General features: G+C 37.2%; 1 long non-coding RNA gene across 3 annotated transcripts in view; it reads left to right on the top strand.

Annotated features, from left to right (window-relative positions):
• The window catches only part of LOC311086846, a 50,009-nt gene extending 40,827 nt beyond the window's left edge, over nucleotides 1-9,182 (top strand). Inside the window, exon 5 of one of the 3 annotated variants that reach the window (XR_014607128.1) lies at nucleotides 9,075-9,182. This is a non-coding gene — a long non-coding RNA (uncharacterized lncRNA). Of the gene's footprint in view, nucleotides 1-38; nucleotides 503-1,357; nucleotides 2,170-9,074 lie in introns of those variants that run through there. The other 2 variants (XR_014607129.1, XR_014607130.1) reach the window with 2 other exon arrangements.
• Nucleotides 9,183-21,547: the final 12,365 nt, after the last annotated feature.

Below are 21,547 nucleotides of genomic sequence, written 5' to 3'. Positions count from 1 at the left end.
ATCCCCCCTTACTTAATACTCTCTGTTCTTTATCTAAGGGCAGCAGGCCAGGCACACGTGTACCAGCGCTCTGAAGAAGGCCAGTTCAGTGGAAACTAGCGAGCAAACACCCCGAAAAGGACACACGCTCCCTCAATGTCAGCAAATATTTAGTCACAACTTCAAAGGGAAGTTACAATCGTTTGAAACTGAGGATTGAGCTCAAGTTGGGCACTATTAGAGCAGGTGGAATGCGTAAAGTTTGTAGTTTAAGAACAATGTGACGATGGCCATATATTCTGATCTCTTTTACTAATAATGATGTACAGTTTTTGCTTTATTTCATAAGGCCAAACGGCAACATATTTTTGGAGGCAAGAGATCACTCTGCGTGCGCACAGAAACATTCAGGAGCACAGACACTTGTTATCAATGCTGCTCCGCAACTTTTATTAATAGCTTCACTACTGAATCACTACATTATATTTCTCAGCAATGAGGGGGGAACATCGCTGGTTTTGAAGTAAGTAAACTCACAGCTTCGTTGAGAGAGACACTGCAGATGCAGGTAATACACACGCATCTCTCACTCTCTCTCTCTATCTATCTCTCTCGATAATTCATTCAAATAAATGTAATTAATTCAAATAAATGTTATTAATTCAAATAAATGTATTCTTATTGCACTTTATCTCTGTTTCTGATTTAAAGCGGGTAGAATGTGAGTTGTAACTGACAGAAATAATCGTAATTTTTACCCTTTTGGTCAAATATTGCACTGCAAACATCAATAACAGCTTTAAGTCATCAATGCTGGCAAATGACCATGGTATAACTAGGATAATCTACTGCTAGCTGTGCAATAATAATTTGAACGATTCGCTTTGAGTGGTTCTTTGCCTCCACGTCGTGCATTAAAATCGTTTAATGCACAGCTGGATTATCCCTTACTTACCGACCGGTAGTGTATATACAGTAATTCAATAGAAGAACAATTAGTTCAAGATGTGGAATGTAATATCCATTTACATTTCAGGAAAACAGTTTCTTTGCACAAAAAAGGTTGATGCAATGTTTCTTTCTGAGGCAATACATTGCAAAATGTTTGCAATCCATTATCAAGATTTTGCTGAATGAGGGTTCATCACAGGGTTAACAGGGTGCCGGTAGAGTCATGATTTTGTCCTCTTTTTTTTTTTCTTGGCATGCAGCCTTGATCCCTCTGGATTGCTTGACATTGCATCATTTATCTGTTCCTGTGTATTTAGTGTAGTGAATGTGCGTCAGAGTGAGGGAGAACACGGTAATCCCCTTCTGCCACGTGGGATATGAACAAAGACTCCACTTTGGCCCAAACTTTCTCTCTTTTGCCTTGCAGCACAAGTGGTCCCGCCGTGCTCGACTGCCGACAGTCACACTCCGTCTTCTCTCACTGCATACCTTCCCGTGGAGATTGGCTCACTTTGTTTCCGCAAAGATGAATGTCTCTTCGAACCGCTTGTGGCATTTGAGTGAACTGCAGTTATATTACAGGTTCCAACCCTGTGGTGATTCATCCAATAGGAACTATGGAGGAATTTGCTTCATCACAGAGCATACACTGTTCAGATATTCCTGAGTAAACAACATTCATTTTATGTGAGCAACAAGAGTATGAAAATGATGTCTCTTGAGAGAGATCCATGTACTGATTCTCAATTTATTATGTCCCGCCATCATCTTAGCTTCACTTTCACCTTTGTCTTTTCATACAGAGGTTTGTATGAATAATGTATGCCACATTGCTTTGCCGTCATTAAAGGTGACCTTGGTTAATTATTGATCGGGTCATATGATTACAGACCTGACCTCTGTATGTTCTCGTCTAGCGCTCGGCTCAGTTTTCATGTCCATGCTCTTTTTTTTTTTTCTTTTTTTTTATTCCTGGAGACCCTCATATGATGAATTACTGTCTATTATTGCTGCTGGGGGAGTGTTGGCGCCTTTACAGAGAAGTACAATTTAAAATTACAAATGTAACCTCCACAATACAAGGTGTAATGTACAGTCAGTTGGTCATTTTCAGTACATAAACCTAGACAGGGTGATCAGGTTGAATCCCTGTAGGGGTTTATTTCGTAACAGTGACCGGCTGGCTCTAAAATGTCCTGCTTATTGCACTGCTACTAGACAAATAAATACATGGACTTGAAATATTGTTGTGAGTTTTTATTATGTTATTATGTGGGAAGAAAGAGACCATGGAGTGATCGAAGATACATTAAACTAGCGCAGCTATATAGGAAATCATAGTACAGTTTAGCTATTATTCAAACATATTTGACCACTGAATATTAGAATCAGGCACTGTAAAACAGAATTAGGTAATGGGGTCTGTCAGAATGGACTCTGTATCAGACATGCAGACTGATGACCTGGTTAATGTCGGTATATCGAATGAAGAGGATGGTAGGACTGTCACCTTGACCTTTTGGAGGCATTCCCTCGTCATCCCCCCCCCCATTCCCTCGTCCCTCTTTGGCCTGAATACTTTAATAAACCCTCATGAAATTAAACCTTAATGTGTTGTGTGCTGACTCAACAGCAGTGGCTCGGGTCACTCCGAGTTTGACTATTCTGGTCCTGGCTGAGGTTAACTCAGGTCAGGAATGGGGCACCTGTCACTTGTATATAATTTGCCAGAGAATGATGAATGTGGCTGTAATGGCTAAACCCTGATGTGGACCGGTACAGAATTAGCCCCCATGATGAGTAGTAATGACCTCATGATTTACAATAGCGGTTTGCCTAGTGTTAGTGTGCTTCCTTGGGCTTTGCCGGCCTGTAAAGTTCACACAGTGGTCAAACCGCAGATCCTCAACCCCTGTTAAAGCACTTGTCACTGAAGTTAGCAGCAGAGGGATGTTTTTACATCTCTCTCAGTCCACAGATCTGGAGTGTAGTGAAGGCAGTGAGAAAGTGCTGACAGTCTGAGGCTCGCTGCCTCTCTGGGGTGACCAGACGTGATGGGCTCCTGCTGACGCAGCGCCAATCACTGTCCTCCTCCCCTCCCTCCATGATGTCTGTCTGCATTTAGAGAAACTCAATGAAAACAGGTTGAAGCAGATAAACAGTCTTCAAAGAGCATTCACTCTATTTTTTGTGTACAATTTTTTACAAAGGGATTTTTGTATAATTGAAAAAATATGTACTGTTATATTTCTACTTTTATATAAAGTGTTTACTTTGTATTCTTTTGATATAATTCAGAAATTTCATATTTAATATATATTTAATACATTTTTATATACAGTATATTAAAATATTATTTGATTAATTACTTAACTATGTGGTAATTTAATTTATTAAAAAGTTGAATATACTAAAATATATTAAATTCATATATACTTTTAGAAATCTAATTTTTAATAGAAATAAAAAATAATGAACACAATATAAAAAGTAGAAATATAATAGAAATATAATAAAACAATTAGATAACGGAAATATTGTTCATTTTATCTCATTGTTTACTATTATATTTACTTTTTATGTTTTCTTAAATTTTATATTTTATTTGATTATATAATGTATTCTTTAATTCTTTAATATAATAATTGATAAAAACTGAATTGTCATATTTGTTATTTTATATTATTTTATTATATTTTAGTATTTAAAAATAGAAACGAAACATTTCTAAATTAAGTAGCCTATATTATATAAAACTAAATACCAAATATTCAATTATCTCATTGTTTAACTTTTTGTTAACGTCCTTTGTTTGTGTATGTTTCCTGTAGCTCAACTGGTAGAACGTGATATGCGCTCATGGGTTCAATTCACATATCAGAAACTGATTAAATGAATACCTTGAATTCAGATGCAAGTGCTTTGGATAAAAGTGTCTTACAAATGAATTAATGTAAATGTATGTTGTGTGTAGTCAAATTTAGAGAAAGAACATGATCAAAGTGTTGGTTTGGCATAGATCACCATTCAATACGTGTAGATCAAAGTGTATAGATTCTATACAAAGTACATGGTAGGTTAATGACTTTCTGATTGGGATTGTCCTTCAAGCTGTTTCATAGAATCACAAGAACAGTGCCAGGATCCTGTGTGAGATCAATACCAGCTTAACAGGTCATTGACCACTAGTTGATTTTATATTTATTTATTTTTTATAATCATCAGCACAGAGCAGTAACTAATAAAAACCCCAATACCCTGTTAGGATGCAGTGATGTTCAAGAAGAATAAAAGGTCACCTTTTTATTTCTCTTTTTTCCATAGAGTGCAAAGCCTTGAATTGCTCCTGCAGCTTTTGCTGACTGAATACTAATATATTTAACATAGAGGTCATTGCAGTCATTTATATTCAATTCAACAGTGACTCTTTGCGGAGGAAGAAAACTGATCGATAGCCGTATAAACCCCCTGAACCGATGCTGCGTGTTTCAGGGAGAAAAGGGTCCTTTTTATGTCTTATGGAGGTCTTTAGGACACAATGAGGTGACTGTTGTCAGATGGGCTCTTACATCCCCATGAGATCAGTAAGGAGGATTTATTAGCCCTGCTTTGAGGACAGCAACGCACTAACTGGTTCACTGTTCTGAAGGTCATTTTATTCCTCCAGCCCTCAGATTTGTGTGCAGATCAGCTAAATAAAAATGCAGCATGGCCACAGCGCTGTCAAATCAGCATAGTTCCTCTATATTAACCTGGTTGCCCCCCCCTCCCCCTCCAAAAAAAAAGAAAAAATCCAAAATGACTGGTCACTAGGTGGTATAAATCCACTGGGACTTAAAACTCCAGTTTCTAAGCCCCTTTGGCCCCCAAAGCCCATCATTTATCTAACATGTCTGGGAGGATGTGGAGCACCTGAGCCAGTTAGTCAGGATGTGATGGATCACCGTACCTTCTGCCTCAGCTGTTTCCTGCTGATCCTCTCCCTGATTCCTCCCCCATCTCTGTTTTCTTTTCTCTCACCAGTCTCCCCATCTCTTCCTATCTCTCCATCTCCCCAGTATTCCTACACCCAGCTGGGACCAGCTCCTCCATCAAACCCAATTGTCTTTGCGAGCTGTCAGTTCCCTGCACACACCCGCAGTTGACCTGCTCTTTATTTGTGTTGCCTAAAATAGTTCAGCTGTCAGTGTATCTGTGCTACTGTAGCGAGGTATGGAGGATTAACTTTATCAAAGTCACTTGTAACGTCTCAGCGCTGTTCGAGTCTGCCACCAGACATTTTTCTGCATGAACACGTTTGATGCTTCTCTGATGTATATACCATCCTTAGTTTCTCTGGACAACTAAAAATACCTCTCCCACACGGGTAAAATAATGAACTGATGCCAATGTTGTTTCCATCACATAATTCATATACAGATATTTTTTATACATGAAAGCATTTTGGATATGTTTGAACCCTTAACCAATTCTTCTTTTATTGTTTTGAATTTGTTAAAATTTTGATTTCTCTTTTTTATGTTTAAGCATTGATGTTTTTCTATATACAATGCCTTGCAAAAGTATTCATACCCCTTAATTCTTTCACCTTTTGCCATATGCTAAAATGCTTTAAATTACTTTTTTCCACATTAATCTACACTAACACATAATAAAAATAAAATAAACTAAAATAAAGATTTGTGACAACTTTGCAAATTAATTAAATAAGAAAAACTGAAATAATTACATTGCATTACAAGGACATGTAAGGAGATTTTGTATTTGTATTATTTTTTCACATGTTCATATGGCATACTGGAACACATTGATAAACATTTCATATGATTTTAAAGGCTTTTATTGGCAAACAATATTCAATACAGTGTTGACCCTTCTTTATAACTCCATTCTGGGCCAATTCCTGACTGATGGAGATCCATTCATGTCTTATTAGTGCTCAGAGTTTATCATAATTTGAGTTTCTGCTTGTCCACTCATCTTTCGAGGATTGACCACAGGTTCTCTATGGAATTAAGATCAGGGTATTTGCTTGGCCACAGATCCAAAATTTCAATGTAATGATCTCCAAGCCACGGTGCTCCAGCATGCTGGAAAATGCACAGATCATCACAAAATTGCTCCTGGAAGTTGCTCTTGCAGGTTTTGATACCGATCTTTATTTTTAGTGGTGTTTTTGGGCAGAATTGTGAGAAAGCCCACTCCCCTGGATGAAAAGCAACTCCACATAAGGCTGGTCTCAGGATGCTTCCCAGCTCTGCACTGGTGGTGAGACGATTCCTTCACCGACTCTTCAAGAGGAGACGGTCCTGCCGCTTGCTGGACACTCTGGGATGTCCTGAAGACTTCTTCACTACAGTTGAACCTCTCTCCTTGAAGCTCTTGATGATTTGGTAAATGGGTCATTCAGGTGCGATATTCTTTGTATCACATAAAAGTGATGATGGCTGCACGTCTTTCTTTGGATGTAACCATTGCTAACACAAGAACACAATGATTGGAAGCACTTCTTTCCTCCTTTTATAGCACTCAGTCTGTTCTTATAATCCAGTCAGAAAGATACTGACTTGTACTCGTTCACATTTTGCTGTGCGCTGATGATATTAGTGAAATTATGTTAGCTGGTCATTTTGTGCCAGGGCCAAAAAACTGTGAAATTTGTCAATTAATCTTTTTGCAATTATTTTAAATGCTTCTGATTACTCTGCACAATAATCTAGAAACAATGTGAATCCACACCACAAAAACTGAAGCGGATGGATGAATGGTTGGACGGTCAGATGGACAGACATTTTCAGTGATGTCCTTTAGTTTGAACGGAAGAGTTTATTGTGTTATGTGTTGATGGACAGAAAGTAGCATGAAGAAGCAGCATGAATGAACAGCTCAGCAACTGCAGACAGATATAGCATGTAACAGACTATTCTAAACACATAATGTTCCGTACCTTCTCTGATCGCTATATAAACCATGATTCCTCCTGATGGCTTTTGACTTCAGTTCAGCCCCATTCTAATGACTCCCTTGGAGATTTGTTAACGCTTGCAAGTCACATTTTAATTAGCACACTGAATAAAATTGGTGAAACTGCCTATTAACATCTGGGTAGAACCAAATTAATGTTCTATGCCAATTTGTAGCACATGATTGGGTTTTACATTAGGTGTTTTAGGTAAAAAGAATCAAAGAACGGCAAAAATAGGGAGTAAAGCACTCCAATTTTGAACATTTTACATGGGCTGTCAGCAATCCGATAAACACTCTCTACTGGGGCATATGGCAGTTGGACTGATAAATGCAGTTCAGCTGATTAAAATCTGCTGTTCCTTGTGCATCAAAAAATCCTATGTTTCCATTCAGATAGAGATTTGGCCCACTTAGAAAGACGTTATTTCTCCGTTTCTAAAGCTGTCCTGTTCACAGCCACTAAGCAGGTGCGCGTCAGCTGGACTTTCCCTGTTCTGCAGCCAAGACAAGGATAACAAATGGCTTGGGGGCAGTTGGAAAGAGAGAGCGAGAGAGAGAGAGATAGGGAAAGAAAGAAGTAAAACAAGAAAGCGGCACAATTCTTACCCAAAAGGCTCTCATTAGGAGCAGAGAGGCATGTGAGGGAGTCAGCTGCTGGGGTGATAAAGGCAGCTGGAGGGATCCAGGAAAAAGCAGCACAGAGAGGCCTGTGTGAGACTGGACCCCAGCCAAACCCAGAGGCCCTCACTCGCATTATATAACCCTACAGTGGAAAGAAAACACAGCAACAGTACAGCTAGACGATATATGACCAGGAAAAGGGTATGCTTTGAATTATAAACAGCCCATTTAGTGAAAGGGGCAAAAGTGCTTTTTGCCCCAAGAAAGTTGTAAAACAAAGACGAGAATGGCTTTGATTATTGTGGCCTGTGATGTTGTCCTAAATGAGATTTTTCCATATAGTGAATGTTTTGTGTCCTCAATGAAAGAGTTTTAAATAATGTTCTTCTTCTAACGTAATAAACACAAATGTTCATACTTTGACATAGTATCTGACCAAGTTCCCCTTGAATTTGACGTGAAGGATATTTGCTTCACTCTGGCCTTGACAGTGAGTTTAGTGACAGTTAAGCAAGGACAGGTTAAATTGTTGCCTGGATACCAGGGTTCTGCAACATTCAGAATTGAATTGAGAATGCCTTTAAAATTCAAATTCAATTTCTGGATTTGATTTGAGGATATAGATATATACTATGACTTTCATGTGTAAATTATGTGAGCTTATTTCTTAAGCGAGATTAAAAAGCCCATACATTTACCCGTCTCCCTCGAAGAAATCAGGACAGAAGTGGACAAAAGAGACAGATTAAAACACCAGGTTTAAAGAGGAATCTGTCTGTAAACAGGGCCATAGATAGATAGACAGACAGACAGACAGACAGTCTTACACAGTCCATTTTCTTGCATCAGATGCTCAACAGCCTTTTGAACTCGTCCCTTCATAATAGACCTATAGCTCTCAATAAACACTGAGCATTTGGGAAAAAAGGAGGGATTTGCATGCAAATTTAAGGTGACATTTCTGCTGAGCACATTCAGCCAGCCATAGAATGACAATAGCAGGATTAGCATTAGCACCCACCCCCACGTCACATCTCGCTCTGTCGGAATGCTGCGCTCATCAGTTATCCAGCATCAGTCCACAGACATGTCCAGGCACGTCCCATGCCATTACGGACCCTAGTATGACAAAAAAAAAAAACCTTACTTTGGGTCCCATGAGATGAAATTCCAAATGGAATGTGATATTCAGTCACATGTAGGAGGCATTCAAATTCTGCACGCTTTCCCTGTCTTTCATCTCTGAAATGGTTCCCCACAGATTCATGTGGAAGTGCCTTTGAGAGCTTTTTGAGACCATGAGGCAGTGGCAATTTGTTTATAAGCTTTTACCTTGAATACTTGAATAATCCAACTAATCTTATTCCTGATATTTTTATAAGCTATGTAAACATCATGTAGAGAGTGTAGTGTTTTACATTGTTTTAAAAATCAAATACATTGCCTTCCAGTGTTGCTATTATTATTTAATTGTTTTGTGTGTGTGTGTGTGTGTGTGTGTGTGTGTGTGTGTGTGTGTGTGTGTGTGTGTGTGTGTGTGATTCTACTCGGTATAGATTTGTCTCCTGGAAGCTGCAGTCCTTTGCAGAAGCTGTGATCATCTGGGCTAGCTTGTCATCAATCAAACATCAGTTCACAGACCTATAGTGACAGATAAAATCTCTCCCTTCCCTGTAGAGCTGAGACAAGCGTTCTCTCCCAGAGGCAACACAGCGGAGGTTTTCGGATCTGTATTAGCACATTTCTCCTGATTTTCTCTCAGGTTATTTTTGGGAAATACTTTTTGCACACTGCCACAAACACTGGCTTTCAAGGTGGTTTCTCTTCAAGTCATGTGTTTATTTTTTTTGGCAAGAATCACTGCATAAAAGATTTTAGGTGTTTAATGGTATAGTCAGAACTAACAGATTTAAAAATAATTGTTTATGATCTGCATAAAGGTAGTTAGATTGAGTTAACATGGCGATTAACTGTGGATTTATTTGTTAAAGGGTATTTGTTCACCCAAAAATCTGTCAGAATTTTTTCACACATTTGTCATTCTAAACCTGTATGACTGACTTTCTTCTGTGCAACACAAAATATTTTGTATCATTTTTTATGCTCCACAAAATATTATTATTGTAACCCTGTATAGCATTTAGCAGCACAAAAATACACTAACCCAGATACAACACTGCATGTTATTACAGGACAGTATTTTCTTAATAGCTCTGTTTTTGAAAGTCTTTTAGCCTGTGGTCATGGTATAAGATTTGTGATTAGAAGGTCAGGAATGTTCTGTTAATCGAGCGTGAAGACCTTCTGTTTCTGTTAAATGGGCATAGTGGCTTGTGATAGTATCAATGGGTTCTTCATGCCTGCAGCTTGTCATGTTTCTTTATGAAGTCTGTCAATAGCCATAAAGAGACGACTGTGCAATGTCTCTGTTGAAGTGAACAGACTCGCCACATGATGTTCACTGAGGGTGTGATTCACTGACATCAACACACAGCAATCATTCAACAATGCCATACATTTAACTGTTGTTTTCCATCTTAAAAACTTATGGGCACTTAAAGGATTATTGTTGTGTGTTCATTTCCTCTCCGTTGGTACTTTGTTGAACCTCAATTCGTTTTTACACCCTTGAACCCCTAAGGGTATAGAGGATTTTCCTTTCGAACAAAAATAATCTTATCTTCAGTAAAACTTAACGTAAAAAGGCTGCTGTTTTCAGCTACAAGAAGAAGAAGTGGACAATGGGCTTTTTACAACTGTATTCTTTTTAATGTGGCCAGTTTATTTGCCCCAATATTTTGATACAATAAAATCAATTCGTCTGACAGAAGAATCAACTTAATCAAACTGTCAAAAGCCCTCATACCTTGCCATTCCTGCTTCAGTATTGCAAGATCGTGAAAATATCAGTGATTTTTTAAATTGTGATTTCAATTTTTCTAATCGTTATTAAAATGGAAGTCTTAGAAATGTACAAGAGTCAAATAAGTAATAGAAAAGTAGTTGAAATGTGTTTATTGAAAATGTATTATTCTAGTTATCCTCTGCTTTATAATATTAAATGTGTGCATTAATTGGCATCAAAACACGTTCCCTTGGAATCAAACCCAGGACTTTTATAATGTTATAAAATATTTCTATTTTCAATAAATGCTGTTCTTTTTTACTTTCTATTCATAAAAATATACTGAAAAAATTAAATTTTCCACGAAAATATTAAGCAGCACAACTGTTTTCAACATTAATAATAATGAAGCCATCAAATCAGCCTATTATAATGATTTTTGAAGGATCATGTGACACTGAAGACTGGAGTAATGATGCTGAAAATTCAGTTTTGCCTTCACAGGAATAAATACATTTATAAAATAAATAATAAAAAATGTTAAAATAGGAAAGTTATTTTATATTGAGACTTATTTCAAAAACATCAACCCCAATTTTTAAAGGGGTCGTCGGATGCCCATTCTCCACAAGTTGGTATGATTATTTAGGGTCTTCATGTAAAGTTTGTAACATACTTTGGTTAAAATTCCTCAATGGTTGCGTAAAAAAACACCCTTTTTACCTCCTCAAAAATCGTTTCGGTGGATGTCTCTTTAAATGATAATGAGCAACTGCTCACCCCACCCCTCTCTTCCATGGGGGATGTCAAATGGCTGAGGGCAGAAATATGCTAATACGGGACAGTCCGTCAGCAGTCAGGGGCGGAGCATGAGCAATATGACAACATATTGCTCAGATGTCATGATGTCAAAGATGTCATAATTATGCAACCCATATTCACACTGCTGTTTTTAAGTCACTTATTTGTTTGGTATGAAACAAAATTGTGTAGCCTTTGGAAACTCTATAACAAAACTAAATTAGCTTGTGCTGTTGCTGCTGGCTGTTACACATACATACATTTAACATGCATGTGCTAAAGTTAAGTTGCAAGTATGGCCAAGTCAAAAGAGCTCTCACAAAAGCTATAGAGAACAGATTGTTTTATTACATTAGAAAGTCAATGGCTACAAGATTTTCAAAACACTAAAAGTTCCTAGAGACAGCCTTATTCATAACTTTAAAATGTGTTGTGCCAGAAAACCTTTGAGAGTGTTGAAGAAAAAGCACTATAGGGTATCATTAAGGGTAATACAATGTTTAATCAGAGCAACTGAGAAAAACCCTCAATTTACTGCCAAAGACTTGCACAATGACCTGATAAAAATGGTAAAAACATTCCATTGTAGAGTATAAGAAGAACACTAGACAAGCATGGCCTTCATGTTGGGACATCTTGCCGAATACCACTCTTGATCAAGAAGAACATAAAAGGCCAACTTGAATATGCTCAAATTCATCTGGATAGACCTGTGGAGTTCTGGAAGAATGTTTTATGGAGTTTTATGAACTGGAACGTCTTGGACCCATGGATCAGCAGTACAGTATGTCTGGTGCAAAAAAGACAAAGCTTATGAGCAGAAGAACACCATCTCAATAGTCAAACATGGAGGTGCTTTGCTGTTGCAGGAAGTGGAAATCTTGACTGTATGAAGGACATCATGAATTCTTTGAACTATCAAGCAATTTTGGCAAAGATGGTGATGCCTTCAGTGCAGAGACTAAAGCTTGATGATCAATGGACTTTCCTGCAGGACAGTCATCCCAAAGTATTCATCCACTTGCATTCATTCTACTTACGCTTGGTTCAGGTATCAGTCGTAGAATGTTCTTGAATGGCCTGTACAGTCTTTAGATTTAAATCTCATGAAGAAAGAAAGAAAACCAAAGATTGTCAGTGACCTGGAAGCTTTTTCAAGTGAGGAATGGGCCAAGATTGCAATATGTGACAGAATCTTCTAAGCACTTACAGTTAGCGTTTATTGGAGGTTATAAAGAATAAAAGATTCTGCTCAAAATTTGGCTTTTGGGTGTTGAATAATTTTGTACATAGATGTTTGGAGCCAATTTCATTTTTCATCAACTTTATGTTCTCAGAATCCCTCAAATGTGTTTTAATAAACTTTCTGTAATAGTTTACTGATGCTTTTGTTGAATTATTTTCATAAAAATTAGTTCTCTGTAGCAAGATGTCTTGCAGGTCAAGGGGTTGAATAATTATGATTGCAACTGTTTCAGGAACTGCTTGACAGTCTTGGTGGTAAAAAAAAAGGACGTTACAAACAGAAGGGCTAAACATCTGACAGCTGCAGGCCAAGACTAGAATTACTCGAACAAAAAAGAAATGCATCATCTGGTGCCAAAATTTCTTCATCCAGAGCAACAGCAGCAGCACTGAACCACGCTGAGTATGAATACAAGTCATTTTATCCTGGTTTAACAGAGGCCAGGCTGTGTGTGTGTTTGGGGGACAAAACCCTTACATTTTATCTTCCTGTGGAGGATTAAATATTATCAACTTCAGTTTTTCATTTCAGTTTCTAGTAAAACTGGGAATGTGACTTTTAAGTGCTTCTCTGGCACGTAAATAACACTTCATTTCCGATTTGAGGGTGACACTGTTTAGAGAGTGAGAAGGACACTCTTCGTCATGATGTTAATTAATCAAATAGAGTCTGTCCATGTGGAATTGTGTCACATCTAATACAGCTTCATATTCTGTTTGATATCGGCTGTCATGGTGAATCATGATCACTAGTTACTTCATCATTGATCACTGCTGACTCATTATGAGCCATAAAGTATAGCACCACTTGCTGGCGTCTTACACTGTCAGTGCCTGTTAAAGCACAAGAATAGACAAAAGTTTGCACACACTTTAATGAATTTGTGCTCCTTATGATCTTAAAACTTGGGATCAAAAAGCTATATGGCTTAATAAAATACAATAAGGTATAATTTGTTAACATTAGTTAACTACATTAGTTAACATGAACTAACAATGAACAATACTTCTACAGCATTTATTTATCTTAGTTAATGTCAATCTCAACATTTACTAATACGTTTTTAAGATCAAAAGTTGTATCTGTTTACATTATTTAATGTACTGTGAACTAACCTCAGACAGCAACATAGTGTCGGCCCAGATCCGGGCCACATCTGGTACTTGTGGATTCAATGCGTACCAGACGTGAGCCGGATCTGGGCCGACACTATGTTGCTGTCTGATATGGACATTTTTATTAGCATTAACAAAGATTAGTAAATGCTGTAAAAATATTGCTCATATGTTAACTAATGCATTGTTAGCAAATGAGACCTTAAAGTGTTACCTATATTATAGTTATGTAAAATGTTGTAAATAGGAAATATGTTTGTCCAAACAGCATAAAGTATTATTGGTAACACTTTACAATAAGGTTCCTTTATTAAACATTAGTAAATGTATTAACTAACATGAACTAACAATGAGCTATACATTTACTACTGTTTTTGTTAATCTTTGTTAATGTTAGTTAATGAAAATAAAGCTGTTCATTGTTTGTTCATGTTAGTTCACAGTGCATTACCTAATGTTAACAAGATTTTAATAAAGTATTAGTAAATGTTGAAATTAACATTAGCAAAGATGAACAAATGCTGTATAAGTGCAGTTCATTATTGGTTAATGTTAACTAATGTAGTTAACTAATGAACCTTATTGTAAAGTGTTACCGTATTATTTAAATATCTGTTATAAAATATATTATATGAGCTTTTAACTTAAAAGAAGAACAAACAACAAGAACTTCACCATGTAGGCTACTGTATTTATAGATTTTCTTAGAAACAACCTTTCTTGCATGTTCTTTACGGCATTATTGGAAATGAGCCAATGACTATTCTAAAATCTATGTTGGTATTTTAGGATCGGTCTGTCCTGTACTCAATGCTGGACATGGCAGCAAATAGCACCAAGTGATTGGCTGCAGTCCCGGAGATTCCTCGTGGGGGTTATGTAGGACACCAAGTGTCCCATTATAGGACAGTGAAGGAGTAATATGCCAACACCTCATGCACATCCATGCATCCGTGAGTTCACAACAACAATATCTCTTTGTTTCACAGTTGCTCTCAATAATTCACATCTGCACATTTACCAACCTGTGCCAAGATGTGCTATCAGGTGAGAGCATGTTCCTCCACTGCTCTCTCTCTCTGCTTTATAACTAAAACAGATCACTAGAGAGGGAAACCTCAATAGACACGGAGACGTGGTTTCATTGGTGAGCGCATATCCACGTTTAAAGGAACTATCTGAACTGTAACTAGAAAAAGACACAAGCTTTTGTGGCTCTGCTGCAGACAGCCAGCAGACCGATGAAGCAGTGCGAGCTGTCAGATAAGGAAGCCTGCAAGGGAATTGAGAAGAGGTTTCAAACACCTGAATACTATAAATAAGACTGCTGGTTTTTTTTTTATCTATTCATGTATTAAAGTTAGTTTGCGCCTGATCTGTTTAAAGACAGACAGGTGAGAGATCTAGGAATATCATCCAGCTACACCTGTCACACATGCGGTTTTTACAGAGAAACACAAAAATGTTTTTTTTTCTCTGAATCAGGATCATTGGCTTAACAGTCACTGTGAAAGGGGAGCAAAACGTGCCAGCAAAATAGAGATATTTATATATAGAAATATACGGCCCATTCAACGTGCCTATCAATGGGCATGGCAAGTGTAGGGGTTCATGTATCCATACTTAGAATGTATACCGAAGATCTTTTTACACTAGATAGTATACTGCAAATACACCAGACCATTTTGACTGCATCTCTGAATTTGTTCAAAGGAAAATATTAGTTTAATACTAAAACTTTAAATAGGTTGAAGAAAATATATAAATTTTTTTTAATCATGCCATCTTTACTGGCCAAAAATTTTTTTTCCTCCTCGGGAACTGTTGGTCTGAACAAGAGAAAAAGATTCATTAATTAGTTTGAGAATGGTCAACTAGTCGGATATTCCAATAACTGTGCATTGTAAATAAGATCTATAATCTGCTTTTTAATTAAGCTCAAGTCCTTAGTTCCAGACAGTCAGTCTATACATTGATTTTTTTTATACACTATACAGTTAATACAAAAACACATTTAAACATTGTTAAATTACAAATTTTCTATTTTAATATGTTTTAAAATGTAATTTATTCCTGTGATGCGAAGCTGAATTTTCAGCATCATTACTGCTGTCTCCAGTGTCACATTATCCTTCAGAAATCATTCTTATATGCGCAGATAACATTTCTTATTATTCTGAACGTTGAAAACAGTTTTGCTTAATATTTCTGTGTGAACCGTGGTAGGTTTTTGGCAGGATTCTTTGATGAATGGAAAGTTCAAAAGTTCAAAATCATTTGTAAGTTTATAAATTATTTTATTTGTAAGTTTATAAATGTTTTACCCTTGGTAAATAATAGTATGTTTCTCGATATTTACTTCTGGTTTATATAACTGCTGTATAAAGTAATTAATCAATATCACACAACAATTTGCTGATGTCATGAAGCACAGTGTGAATACAATGATAAACTTTTCTACAGGCTGTATTTATTGCAAGTCTGTTCATGCAAGCCTTTCTCTGACACAATCATGAAGTGTCTCTGGAGAAACATGCCATTGATCTTTAAATTGCCAGCTATCTGATAAGACTCAGCTCTTCGGCTGCTTTCTGAAGACATTTTACACAATGGCTCCAATGTGCTCAGAAATCACTTCTATACACTATTATGAAAAAAAGCAAATCATCCGTCACTGCATTGTGCATGAGTCGTGACTAAGATTAACCGCTTACCATTCATATTAGTGTGGAAAAAAAAGAGTGCATGCCAAAGACATCAGTTACTGAGAGTATTTGCACTGGCAGAGATCCAGTGAACCGCCATACTCATGCATAGACCTGCCTCATGAAGAGCATTCATTACATTCATACAGTGTTATATGTCACCAGTGCATCTCTGCAGTTGTTTCAAATGAAAGAGGCTGATTGGAAAGAATGCTGCCTCTTGGCACTATAATGCGTATGGTCCTGCCTACTCAGCACTTTGCCATTTAAAATATTGTGCCGAGCTGAGGCTGGGAAAGGCAATGTTGCTTGTTACATGCAAACAAGTCCCATCATGGCAGCCCGTGGAGGTTTACCCAGGGTGTGCCTAACTCTGAATTACCTGTGCCATGTGACAAATGGCTGTTAAAGTGCTCAGTTCTCAGAGCAGATTCAACTAAAGCGGTGGGTCTCAGTATGCCGGAGGGAAAGAGCTGAAAAAACCATAAGGTCGTTCCCAGGCGAGGTTCCAACTGCCGTTATTCATCATTCATACTCCTTTATGTAAATCTGTGAAAACCAAGTGAGTGTTTTTTTGCTGCTTTCATGGATCAGAGCCCTACTACAGCTGACTTTAGGACAGAAATGTTTGTGGCGCTGCATCCTACAGGTCTAAAGCAGGCCGGAGATGAAGGTGGGGTGAGGATCAAATCCTTTCACATGTGCTGTCAGGCTCTGTGTACACAACGGCGTCTCTCCGAGAGGCTTTGTCACTCACATTGTGCACGTCCCAGTCCCATTATGGGGTGTAATTGGATCCTTTGCAGTTTTGGTTGAATTAGCAGTTCTGTTGTTCATTTGCCTGTAATGTATTAATAGTGTCTTTTTTTTTTTACTTACTTACTTTCTTTTTTTCCTTTTTTTTTTGGTCAGGATGGCCTTTGGTAATGTACAGTGACCCAAAAAAGTATTTGAACATTTTTGGACACTTAAATGGGTATTTCATTCTAAATGAAAATGCTGTCATCATTTACTAAACTGTTGTTCCAACCCTGTATGGCATAATATTTCAGCTGTTTCGGTCCATTAAAAAAAATGAAAAGTCATTTGGTTTCAAAACAACATTAAACACCATTGACTTTCAGTTTATAGACAAAAAAATTAAATAAATTGTTTCATCTTTTCATTGTTCCACAGAAAAAAGAAAGTCATACAGTTTTGGAATGACATGAGAGTGAGTAAATGATGACAGATGTTTCATTTTTGAGTGAAATATATTTCAAACTATGATTTGTCCTGAGACAAACTAGTTTGGTTCTACTGTACTCACATTCAGAAAAGTGTGTGTTTGATCATGTCAAAATCAATTCAATTCAAATAAATTAAATTCAAATCAATTTTAAACTTTGAATCCATTTTTCTATGTTCCAGTTTGGTTCCACAAAGTTTGATAACCAGAAAGTGTTATACTGTGTCTTGATTTTGAACAATAAGTATTATAATTTCAAACCTTTTTTCAAATAAATTTTCTTGAAATGTTTTTTTTTTCAAGATTTCTTTCAAATAAGTGCCATGTGGTTTGATATTTTATTATGTAATGCAATGTTATTCATACATATAGTGCGGCCTAAATGTTCAAATACACACAAATTTTTAAACCCAACGGCTGGGTTTGTCCGTATTTGACCCAAACATGGGTTGAAACAACCCAGCTTTTTTAGAGTGTATATATATATTTCATTATAAAGCTCTAATCCACATGTTTTTTCAGTACATTGAATTGCATTAGCCTCAGTCTAACCAAATATGCACTATGAGTTTATCAAGTTCTTATTCATGAACTCATGAGGTTATGGTTTAGCGATTCAGAAAGTCTCCAAAATTACGGATCAGTCGTTCTCTAAAATAGAAGCAACCCCAGCCTTTCATCAGTGGGCTTAACTGAAGGAGACAGACTGAAGCATCCATTCACTCCACAGAACAGTCTAATGAGAACCAGCATGAGACATATAGCACCACCCTCGACCCTAAATAAGCATTGTTTAGGGGCCTCTAAAGTCTAAATGATGTGGTTGGTTGTGAATAATGCACTTCTTGGTAGGATGTTTTCATCGATTGCAGATGGTTGGGGCTCAGCCATAAAACCACAGAAAACGAGCACTGTTAAGTGTTATACAGTGGTCACCCATAATTGTTAAATCCCCATTTTATTTTTACGCATGGAAGGGTTCAAATCAAGGTGTCGTAATTAGTGGTTGGTCAGCTCTTATATCAGTCTTCACTGCCACACAAATGCTAGCTGTTAACTATCTTGTCTCTTTGAGGAGGAGTTGAACTTGTGCCCAGACAACTGCAGTGACTATTGTAATTATGCATCAGATGGGAAGCTGACTCTGCCTCGCTAATTTAGTGTGTGTTAGATGCCTGTGTGTGTGTGTGTGTCTGTGTGTCTGTGTCCCCTCTGTTCTGCCTGGACACAGAGTGTTCTTTCAGGCTTAATGTCAGCATTGGCTCAGTCAGGCTTTCCATACATCTCCCCAAACTGCCTCCAGACGCTACAACAACAAAGGAAATGTGGAGACAATGGAGGTTTTTATACCATCCGGGGCTGTAAAGGCTTAAATGTACAGACATGTGAGAGTGTGTGATTTATAAAATAGCTTATAAATCAGGAGTTGTGAGGTCTCCAAATGTTAGTAGTGATATACGGGAGTATATCACTGAATGTGCAAAGGTATAGTGGTTTAAATGTGGATCGCAAGGAGATACTTGAATCTGTGCTCATCCTCTGAGTCGCCTCATCAGTCAAGAGATTCTTGAGGTGATGATGGCTCTGGTCCAAAACCTTTGTGAGCTGCCTATGTAGCTAGTGTTTTAAAACATTACACACTGCTAAAGCAAAGGCTGTTTCTGTTTTGACTGATTCAATCCTATAATGCATTTCAAAAAGCTCAGTGAAAAAAAAAAAAAAATCCATCCAAGATGATGGACAATTATGAAATGTTCATGTTTTTGAAAGAAAATGATATTTTTTTTCCACCAATGTTGCTTTAAATTGAAATATTGTTTTATTATTCATGAAATTTATAATGTTACGAATTGCTATTTCAAAAGTTTTATAATTAAATGCTGTAATTGCTATAATAATTGTGCGTAAACTGACTTTTCAGGAATAGGAAGAATAAATAGACAATTCTAAATAACAGCTTTAATTTGATATAGAAATATTTGGTTACAATTTAAAAGTCTTTAGTGTCACTTATGATAGAAAAATTGTACTGACCCATAAACGGTCACCCTACTAATGTAACTGATCAACTGATTTTTAGAATCGTGCCATATTACTGAATATCAGCACAGCTGTGAATACCTGACTGCTATGCTCATGATTTACACAATGCCATGGGCTTTTTCAGGTCACTGCTGCACATTGTCATAAAAATAGAATTTTTCCAAGCTGTTAAGGTTACCAAAGTCTCTGTCCTGACATGACACTAACAAGGCCGCTTTGTTAATTAAAGGCACCTCTAGCCTGTCAAACCCCTGTGAAGGAAGTGCCTTTGGGGTCAGAAATACCTCTCTTTGCTCCTTTCCAATAGTGTGCTTGTACAAGTATTGGCTACAATTTATTTTAATAGTCCACTTTTGACATTCTACTGACTATAAGACTATTAGTAATATTTGCAACAGCATGCCAACTAACTCATACTATTAGTAGACTAGGATAGGGTTAGGGTAAGTAAAATAAGTTCATGTATTGCAAAGTTATCGCCACCTTGGAATTATAAGGTTTTATCTGCTTTCTGAGTGGTTTTGAGATATTGCGCTTCAAAAATTTTCTAAATAAAAAGTCCCAAAATGTACACAACATTTTTAAAAACATCACATAATCTAAATAAGTTGTCACAGAATAAGAATATGTGAATAACTCAATTTTGAAAAAAATGTCAGAACCTTACAATTCCAAGTTGACGTTATAGTCAGTGGAATATCTGTTGGAGACCATTAAAGTGTTAGCAGATATTAAGCAGACAGTCTACTAATACTCTAGTGACTGGTGGACATGTAGTTGCTACTATAATTTACTAAAATGTTCAAATTGCACTATCGATATAAAGTGTCCATGTGAAGTGATGTCAGACTGAAATCTTACAGCTGTGTACTGTTTGTTTCACTAACACTAAACAGAAAAGAGGGGGGAAAGGCACGACAGGCTCTCCCATTAAAAGTTCACCCAACTCCCCCCCTTGTGGAACAAAAAAAGGAGACTTCTTAAAGAACCTTACCAACACTGTAAAAAGTGAATAGTTGGATCAACTTAAAAAAATTACTTCAATTGGTAACACCTAAAGAAATTAAGTTTTCTCAACTTAAATTATCACGTTTTTCACGATAAAACGTGATAATTTAAGTTGAGAAAACTTAATTTCTTTAGGTTTTTTTAAGTTGATCCAACTATTCACTTTTTACAGTGAATTCTCATTTTGTGTTACACAGAAAAAAATAAATCAAAACCTGAAATCAAAATTGACCCTATTTACTTTGTTAGCGCATATTACTAGTCTTGTGGTGACCAATTCATCCGTGCAAGTTAATACACAGAAAAAAATTGTTTGCCGTGGTAATCTTAATCAAAATCTGAAAAGTTACTTCCGGTCTGGAATGGCGTTCCCACTCTGATGACGTCAGTTTGACGGCTTGGGTTGAATACGCTTAACCACTCCCCTCAAACCGTCAGTCTGCTATGAGCAGAGATGGAGAGGAGGAGCGCTAGAGTAAAACCCCGCCCTCTGTTCAATATTCCGTTTCATTTGGAAATACGTCCCAACACTGGAGGAAAGTCGTTTGCAACTTCCGGTTCATGGGGATTTTAAGGGTTTTAAATGACATGAGGGTGAATAAATAATAACAGAATTGTCATGTTTGGTTGAGGCCTCTGACACACGCAGCGCCAGCTAATTCCCTTCGGCTGCTTACTTCTGCAGAATGAGCAATTCGTGACACATTTTGTTATTTGTAAACCAGAAGAGGGAAGGATGAGGAATAAGAAGAAGTCATGATGGTGAAAAGTGGAATTAAAAGAGGAGAAGAAGATAGAGACAGAGGAAGAGAGAGAGAGTAAGAGACTGAGGGATATTTTTAGGAGTCTCCTCTCTGACCACTTCAGTGGCTCGGGCTTCGTGCCTGGGGCTTCTGGTTTCATTGTGCAATCCGGTATCCGAAGAGACGCCATTTAGCCAACCAAAGACAGGGCTCACTTTGTCTGTGTGCACCACAGTGAGGGTACCTAAAGACAACTTCAGCCTCCACTACTGCTACTCAATAAAAGGGAACAGCT

This window comes from Abramis brama (assembly GCF_963993115.1).
Source record: "Abramis brama genome assembly, chromosome: 7".
Lineage (NCBI taxonomy): Eukaryota > Metazoa > Chordata > Actinopteri > Cypriniformes > Leuciscidae > Abramis > Abramis brama.
Note: the sequence above shows the minus strand (reverse complement) of the source record. Positions and strands in the feature narration are given on the sequence as shown.